Below are 9,650 nucleotides of genomic sequence, written 5' to 3' on the forward strand. Positions count from 1 at the left end.
TGGCAAGAGTCTAGAGAATTGTCAGCAGGAGAAGGAGCAAGACAAGAGTCAGTTAACCCTTAAAAGGAAAATTTCCAGGAGCTTTGGGTGTGAGGCCCACCCAGACTAACAATCCACCAGGAAAGAGCTGTGTGAAGAACAATGCTACCTTCATGGCTTGCAGCATATCCCTCCTCACATAAATGTGAGCTAGCCTGTGCATACACTAACCCACACACTCCCATGACTCTGGGCATTACTACAACAATTTGTTAGTGCTTTCTGACTCTTAAGAAATACAGAGATGCTACCCTCTTTACACATGCCCAGTTGTTTCCTAGTCTGCACCTCAGTCCAAATCTGCTGTTCCCCTTGTGCACTTGCAGTTACTTTTCCACTTTAATCTGAAAAGGAAAGAGTTGGAAGGTGCCTGTGCTTTTCCGAGTAAAACACGATTAAAAACTGTTTTCCCAGCTGCGTTCAGAAAATGCAGACACACAGAGGAAAACACAATAAATAATTAACCGTCTTTCCATCTGCAGATAATGGTGTTTCTGATGCTCTTTGTTTTCTTAATTGATAACCTTCACTTCATAGAAAGAAAGAATCTCTGATTTAAAATGCAATCTCCTGAGACATTTTCTGATTTTTTTTCTGCCCTTTGAATGAGAAGAAATAAATTGGAAGGGAGTTTCCTGTATTCCTCACATCATCCAGTGAGAGTAGAATAATAAGGAAGAAAGCACCTTTATAGGCAAAAGATTACAGAGCTTATGCATTAGTTATTACAGACTACTAATTGCACACACTCTTTTATTTTTGTTGTTGCTCTGAGGGGGTGGGGTGATGAGAGAATGTGTTTTCAGCCATGAATTTTTGACCCAGACAATTAATATTTGTCTAGACGTGGTGGGAAGAGGCACGTGCCAACTGCCTGGAACAGGCACTGACGCAGCAATGCTGCGATGCTCAGTTCATGCATCTACCCAGGTGCTCGCCTGCTGGTGAGGGAAAACACCGTATGGCCTCTTGTTTTGACCACAGACAGGTCTGATACATGTGGCATGTCAGAAAAGTGGATTTGGTTTTCCGTCTGTCTCCCACTCTGGTGATGCTTGAGGCTGCTTGACAGATACACCTGGGTAGTGCCTTGACACTGCATAACCTACCTGTTTTCCTGTTTCTTGACCTCCTGTTTGTCCATCCCAGACTCCTTGTAAACAAGCAACCCACTCTGTCTACTTTTTTTTTTTTTGCTTTGGATTTCAGTTTTTCTGCATGGGATACCCAAACTTGGTATTTTCAGTACTGTTACCAATTGGACAGGGCTGGGTGATAGGTTGGACTGGATGACCTTGGAGGTCTCTTCCAAGCTGGCTGATTCTATGATTTACCACTGGCCTTGCAGGGCTCCACTCCCCACATATTGCCAGCACAGTGGCCTCTGCACTTTGGCCACTTCTCACACAACTGCACTTTAACCAAGCTGTGAGATCCAGATCTCTGACGTGGTGCTTTCACACTGCTGTCTATTGCTGCTTCTTATGTTGCCTCCAGTCTCCTGTACCCTGTTTACCTTGCTGAACCTCAGCCTAGTGCCTAGGCCATAGCTGTGTCCATCTACCTGGTGCTGGCTCCCTGCTCCTCATCACTGCCCTTGTCCGGTGGATTTGCAGCAGTTTAGCCACTGAACCAGGACAGATAGCCCTGTGGAGCTGACTTTACCACCTCCACAGAGGCCAACTGCTGGGTGCCTGCCTCTACGTTTTGCCTTTTTTTTTTTCCTGTTGTAGGCTGGGCTGTGCCAAAACACAGGTTCTGTACTCAAACATACATTCTTAAGCAATTCAGAATGTTCTGTTAGCTGTGTCAAACCCTCACATCTACTTAGCAAGCCACTAGTTTTTGTGACAGCTTTTGCTGCATGTTTGTGTGTGTGGTTTTGTTTGTTTGTTTTTTATGTAACTAATTGGAAACGTCAATCAAGCCTTTGGACAAAAGAAATGGAGATTTCCTTCATGTAGGCGCTAAACCCACCCCATTTCTTTGCTGATTGCCTTTTATGTTAATGTTTTGGGATTTCATATGGCACTCATGCGTAGAATTACGACGATGGTGTAAGAAATACCAGCTTCCCTTCAGAAAATCTCAGGACAGGCAGTGCCAAACCCCACCACCCTCCTTAGCAGTGAACAAACCAACAACTAAATGCCAGCATGGCAGAGGCTTGCAGAATCATCCTTCCCAAGGCTACCAAATGCTTTCCTCACCCAGTCCTACCACACAAAGCTGTTTCCTGGGGGTCTAAATGTCTGGGTGACCCAAGCCAGAAGCCTGGATGAGAGAGAAAAGGTAAAATTCTTTTCAACACAAGTAGGGGAAAACAGCCACAAACTGGAGTGCTGCAGCATCGGGTACTCAGGGCTGGGTGATGGGCAGCTGCCTTGCAAGGAACAGGACCAGCCTACCCCTGGTGAATCCAGATTTTGCTCCCAGCTACATCCTGGACTGCAGCAGCATTACCTCAACCTTGATGAGGAGGAGGGAGGCAGAGCACATCACCTCCTCAGAGACTCATGCACTGGGAGGCTTCTTTTTCTGCTGCATTAGCCAGCTCAGATGTGTCACAGATGGGAAATCTGCAGCCTGTCCCCTTCACTGGCCTCAAGAGGCACCTGAAACAGATGGGACAAAACCCTGTGGGGGTCAAAATGTGTCTGGCATCACAGCCCAGGCTGGGGCAGAGGGACGAAGCCCTCCAGCACATTATTGTGTCTTGCTAGGCCACTGGAGTCCATGGCATGTGTCAGCCACAGATGGAAGAGCACATGGCTTCACCACAGGGATATGCTGCTCCTATAGGTGCTGGGCTCACTGCTGCCGTGTTGGGCAGAGGTGGATGAGGTGGTGCTTGCAGGCCCAGACAGCGCCTCCTTGGGACTCGCATCTGCCATTTTGGAGAACAGAAAACCAGGTCACATGCCACAGCCATGTGGAGGAACATGGGCAGGTACTGCTGGATGAACCCTTTTTTTTGTTCTGGTGAACCATAAGGCTGAGGTCACCCTGTGTTGGCAGGCAGCATGGCTCCAGAAGTAGACAATGACAGCTGACGGGGAACAAGGCAGGGCTATGCTTTCTCTTTAACCACTGAGATGCTGCTCTGTCTGGGTGTGGTACACTTCTGTCAGTCACTTCATGGTGATGCATTTGTACCACCGTAAGCATCAAAACCCTTTCTTAACAGCAAAGCACCTGGAACGACCTTGCTTGCCACCTAACACACACCTGTGTTTTCCGGTGTGGAGGAAAAGAGCAAACATAAAAGTTTAGTGAGTCCTCATCCTTGATCAGGATTGCTCCAGAAAGCCTGTTCTCAACTTTGGCGAGTTAAAAAAACGTGACAGCTTTCAACTGCTACTGATCAAAATGCAAATAAACCGAAAGTACAGAAACCCACATCTTTCTTTCTCCACTCTGGTAGCGACAGCTGAACTCCTGTAACTGAGCCCCTCAGATTTGGGGACGAGGGGGTGTGTGTGTTTCTAAAATGTAGTTTCTAACAGGGAGATTCCACTTTTTATTAAAAAGGACAACCTGTGGAGTCCCTGTCTAGAGGACCTGTAGCGATGTGGGCACATGCTCAGCAACGTGACGATGCAAAAGAGCTTCCAGGGCACTGTGGGGAAAATAAAACCGCACATCAGTTCCCAGTGTTCAGATGGGCTTACTCCGGACATCTGTGCCGAGGTCGGGCTGCAAAGGAAAGCCCCAGGGCTAGAAAAGGCGCTTTTCAAATTTTTGTTCGCTTCGTCGGTTGGTTTGGGATTTTTTTGGCCTCAACTGCGTACCCCGCTGAAGGGATTTAGGCCCATAGCAGAGTACAGCATGTCCTGACCCCGCGGGCTTTGGACGCGTCCCTCCCCAGCGCCGTCCCCGTGGCCGGGCGGCCTGGGCTGCGTACTTCACTCTTTTCGGTTTTTTTTCTCGTTAAGCTTCGCTAATCCAGGAGTAATTCCTCTCCTACCCCCACCAAACCTCTTCGAAGCGCACGTGGTGGACTGCCCTCCCTTTCCCTTTATCGCGACCCCCCCTTGGCCACCAGCCTCCTTTTCCCTCCCCACCCCTGGGCAGCCCTCCCGCCCCCGGGCCGAGCCCCGGCCCGCCCCCGGGCCGCCCCGCCCCGCCGCTCGGCCCGCGCCGCTCCGAGCCCGCTTCCGCGCCCACCGCGCTGGGGCCGCCTGCCCGGCGCCGCGCTGCCCGGCTTCCCTGCCGGCGCTGCGGCCCGTCAGCGCGCCACGGTCAGGCCCGGCCCGGCCCGGCACAGTCTGGCCCGGCTTGGCACGGCCTCTCGAGAGGGCGGCTGCGATCTGCCGCGGCTGGCGATGGGAGATGGAAGGAACCGGCGGTGCGGTAAGGGGCGGCGTATGCCCGTGCGGCTGCGGGGGGTGTGCTCTGCCGGAGCCACTCTTCTCCTTTCATTTACTTGTACCTTTTTTCTTTTCTTTTCTTTCTTTTTTTTTTTTTTAAATTTTATTTTTTATTTCTTTAATATTCCTCCTCTTTATTTAATTACTTTATTTTAATCTCCTCTTCCTTCTCTTTTCCCCCCTTTTTAAGTTTTCCCTTTCCTTTTCTTTTTTTTCTTCTTTTTTATTTTTTTTTTCTTTTAACTTCTCCTTTTCACACTTCCCTGAGAAAACAAAACTCAAACCCCACTTCTGCACGCATTGCTGGTAGATCCCGAGTCACCAACTGCACCAGGGAGACACCGCTGGGAACCCCACCCGAGGGTCTGGGACTCCCCAGCCTGCATCCTGAGCGCTTGGTTTTGTCTGTCTCCAGAGAACTTGTCTGTGTAACGAATCAGCGCTGCAGTTGCGCGGACAAGCTCTCTTAGTCGTTCCAAATTCTCGAATTCGATGCGATGTTGTAAAAGTGTCAGCATCTTTGCCTAACTAGTGGCATTGTGGTTACTGGGGAGTACTGGAATTTAGCTGAATTCACCACAGGTGTGAAGTCCTAAAACCTTAAACTAACACAGTAATGGTCCTATGCGTTTCTTCCTTGCTGTCTGGGACTGGGGCTGCGCTTCTGAATAGTCACATAAACGCAGAGTTGAAATGGGCTTCAACTTGACACAAACTCACTGAAAATGGTAGCTTTCCATAGAGGCCCAGTATTTCCACGCTGTAAGCAAGAGTTCATGCTGTAAGCAAGAGTTACCTGGTGCCCACAGGGTTTCAGCTGGTACGTTGTCAGGCCGTGCACACCTATGCCACTGGAGCAATTTGGGTGTGTAATAGGCCACTGCAGTTACTGCTGCTTTCGCAGCTTTGGTTACGGTTTAATTCTCTCTGAGTGTGGCCATTCAAACAGAGCCAGAAAATCAAATTCAGTATTTCTGAAGAAACTGATGGTTGCACACCCAACATCTGAAGCAATTGTAATAAGCTGCTGAGAATTGTCCAGACCTTTCTTGTTTATCTAGTAGAAAGAAACCTTATTCTACTCCAAATGCTTTTTCATCAGTCACGTCCTTAATTAATGTGCTTTGGCAGATGTTACCAGCTTTAAGTCAGTCATGAATCTGACTTAGCTCTCTTGATTTAGCTCTCTTGATTTAGCCAAACTGAGTCTGGCTGTAGAGACATTGGATTTGGTGGCAGAAAAGTTGAGGTTAAACCATGTAGGAGTCACAGTGCAAATACTTGTCTTCCATTACAGCCTTGGTTCACTGTGGAAAAGGGTATGAGAAAATCCTTAGTGGTAGTAAGGGATGGTGTTAAAAAAAAAAAATCCAAGAAACTTGCATGCTGCTTTCTTTAAAACTCAGTAGAAGAATAAAAACTACTTCCCAATACATACAGAAAATTCTGGGACAGCTTACATGTTTGAAAGTAGTCCACTTGTGCTATTGATACTTGATGGATTATCTGATTTACTATTGCCATTTCTCCGCCATCAAATCGAGATGGAAGAGAGCAGAGCAGTGAGGATCATATGGAACAAGCTAGTGTTTTCTTTTCCAGCAAGAATTTCTTCACTAATGTCAAGCTCTGTAACTGAAAGACCTGGATGTCGTTAAGAGTATTCCCCCCCCACAATGGTCCTTTCTTTCTATCTGTCACGTTACCAGGAAAGTCTGCTGTTTGGTTTTACAGCTTTGATTTAAGAGATTGTTTAGTGTTTGGTTCCTGTGAGATGAACAGGCAGTCAAGTCAGTCTCAGAGAGTACCATGGATCAGTGCTGTGGAGGATCTCTTGAGTATCAGTGGTTGTCTGCACATCTGTGCTCTAAGCCAAGTGCTGGGAGCTTCAGTGTTGAGGCTGAATTGTTGAGGTGGCACAAGTCACGCTTCTCATGCAGCCACTGGTGGAAGGATGCTTTGGTTGTGGCACATAAACTGTCCTTGTGCATGCAGCAGAACTGATTGCTTGAAATTAACCCTTCTGTATGGAGAGATGGGCTGGCAGACTTGGGATGACTTTCCCTGTGATGCTCCCTGTGTTTATGGAATTCCTGTTTAGTTGCAAGGATCCCTAAAGAGAGCAAGAGACTGGTACTGCTGGGTGATGGCTTAAAGGAAAATTAGAGGTAGTACAATGTAGGGGCTAGAAAACAGAGCCCAAGGAAGGGAGGGAAGGGGTAGCATCTGGAGAGTAAGATTAGGTGGGTCCCTGGGGTACTGGAGAGCCATCTGCCAAGTTGCTGTGCTACAGCTGAGGCTGGGCAAAACTGGGAACTGCTGCCGTAACTGAAAGGCACTCAGCCACTAACCAAAGTATCCTGCTCCATGCAGTGTGGGTTCTGGGGGTCCTCGAGGCACAGTAGCAAGTAGAGCTGGTTGGTGTAAGGTTTGTAGGCTTGTCCAGGAAAAACGAGACCAACATCCTTGGACACATGCTACCCATTCTCCTTGAGGAGACATTTCCTTGCAGCTGGTTCCTGATGGAAAGTTAGCATATGGCAGAACTGGGATCTCATGCTCTGTTTCTCCCACCCAGATCCACTCTATGGGTTGGGAAGTTCATTGCATCTTGGTGAGTTGTTAAACTGCGTGTGGGGCCTTCCCTCTGGAAGTCTGACTGAGAGGCAGTATGTGTGATAGAGAGCTACTCCAGATCATTACTATGCAAAGAAGTGGCACTGCAGATGGGCAAATTTAGGTCCTCAGCAGTTTGTGTCTTAAACATGAATCTTTTTGTGAAGGGATTTCTTTCCTTTGGCATCCATGGTAACAGAGGCAGTTTCCAGTCCCTTTTTCCTGAGATGAGTTTGGGGTGCTCCCATTGGAAGAAAAAAGGTATTTGAGACGAGATCTAAGTGTAGACATTTAGGCCAGCCCTAAGTGCCCTGTTCCTCTCAGGAATGGCACTGTTTGAAGCATGCTTCTGCAGTAAGGCTTCCAGATGCTTTTACTGAGCACAGTCCCTCCTTGCTCGGTGATGCTTCTTGCTTGTTCCTTTTGGAGACCACAGGTTCCCGGGATGCTAATGCATCCAAACATTTATTCTTTGCATTAAAGAGATGAGCAAGGCAGGTTTGTGGATGGGGATTAAACGCAGGGTGGGGTGAGTGCTAGCCCTCTGGGTGCAGGCTAGGTTGCTACAGGGTTAAACCAGGAGTCAGAGGAGCTTAGTTATTACCTAGCCATTGAAGCCTGAATCGCTCCTGAATTGCCTGTACTTCCTCTATGCTGTAAGCAAACAAACCTGCTGGGGCACTGAATCGGGCTGTCCTCAGGGATCACACTGGGAGCTCTGCACTTCCACCTCCACCAAGGACCTCAGCCATCCGCTCTGGCTTCGAGAAGTGTGTGACATTCCCCGTGGCTGGGTTTGTCAAGTGTATGGAGAGATTTTCAATGCCCCGGCTGCTGAGTTAAGCCTAAAGAGACTAGGCTGGAGCTGTTCTTGAGGACGGGCTGCCAAAGCAGAACCATACTGGTCACTGCCATGTGTGCTGAGGTCTTCGCATCACAGCGAAGTCAGGATTTTTTGACACTTGGTGGAAGGGGACTGAGCAAGGGAGGGCTGTATTGAGTCTGTGGTGCAGGAGTTTGTGAATGTTAAGAAAACAACTAAAATGGCCCAGAAGATACAGCACAAGCCTTCCTTTATTTTTTTTTCCCCAGAAGTGAGGAATGGGGCTTGTGTTCTCTCCTTAGCAAGAAATGGCACTACTGGAAGGAGGTGACTTATTTCCAAAGTGCACTCATCATTTTTTTTCTCAACAGTCTTCAAGCAGGAAGTGTCACTGGGGTAACAACCACATCTCCCAGGATGAACAAATGTCAACTGCGATGGCAAGAGGCACTTAAGCATCAAATACAGCTGCATTTCAGTATTAATGGAAGAACTCTTACTAGGAAAGCCCTTTTTTCAAAATAAATTCTAGTACCAGCAAATTCTGGTTTTCATCAGCTTAATTGTCTGTGAACTTGCTGTGGCCTAATTGAGAGAGAAAGAGGAAGTATTAACTTCTTCACCAGTTGTACACTTCTGCCTGCGTTGTGCTGCCTGTGGAGAATGTATCACCTTGGTGTCTTTGCATTTCTGCTGTGGCTGAAGCTGCCTAGTAGCTCTTGACTGTGGGGCTATGACTTTGAGGCCTGAGGATGCTGGTTCTGGTGCTCCTTAACTCTGACTTTATTAACAAGCAAACAGTGCTCTTGCAACAGTGCCTTTTCAGTCCCCAAACACTTGCACAGCAGGAGGCTTATCATAGAATCAACCAGGTTGGAAGAGACCTCCAAGATCATCCACTCCAACCTAACCCCCATCCCTCTAGACCATGACCCCCCAGTCAACTAGACCATGGCACTAAGTGCCTCATCCAGCCTTTTCTTGAACACCTCCAGGGATGGTGACTCCACCACCTCCCTGGGCAGCCCATTCCAATGCCAGTCACTCTCTCTGGGAAGAACTTACTCCTAACATCCAGCCTAGACCTCCCCCAGCACAACTTGAGACTGTGTCCCCTTGTTCTGTTGGTGGTTGCCTGGGAGAAGAGACCAACCTCCACCTGGCTACAACCTCCGTTCAGGTAGTTGTAGACAGCAATGAGGTCTGCCCTGAGCCTCCTCTTCTCCAGGCTAAACAACCCCAGCTCCCTCAGCCTCTCATAGGGTTTGTGTTCCAGGCCCTTCACCAGCTTTGCTGCCCTTCTCTGGACACCTTCCAGCACCTCAACATCTCTCTTTAATTGAGGAGCCCAGAACTGGACACAGTACTCAAGGTGTGGCCTGACCAGTGCTAAGTACAGGGGAAGAATAACCTCCCTCATCCTACTGGCCACACTGTTCTTGATACAGGCCAGGATGCCATTGGCTCTCTTGGCCACCTGGGCACACTGCTGGCTCCTGTTTAGCCTACTATCTACCAGTACCCCCAGGTCCCTTTCTGCCTGGCTGCTCTGCAGCCACTCTGTCCCCAGCCTGTAGTGCTGCTTGGGGTTGTTGTGGCCAAAGTGCAGAATCCTGCACTTGGCCTTGTTAAATCTCATCCCATTGGCCTCTGCCCACCCATCCAGCCTGTCTAGGTCCCTCTGCAGGGCTCTCCTACCTTCCAACAGATCAACACCTGCTCCTTATTGTGAAGTTGTTCTGTCACTTGCAGCTCCTACCTCAATTGTGATAGGGAAGCCAAAGCTCAGATCAAACTAAGTG

Source organism: Pogoniulus pusillus, chromosome Z (genome assembly GCF_015220805.1).
Source record: "Pogoniulus pusillus isolate bPogPus1 chromosome Z, bPogPus1.pri, whole genome shotgun sequence".
NCBI lineage: Eukaryota > Metazoa > Chordata > Aves > Piciformes > Lybiidae > Pogoniulus > Pogoniulus pusillus.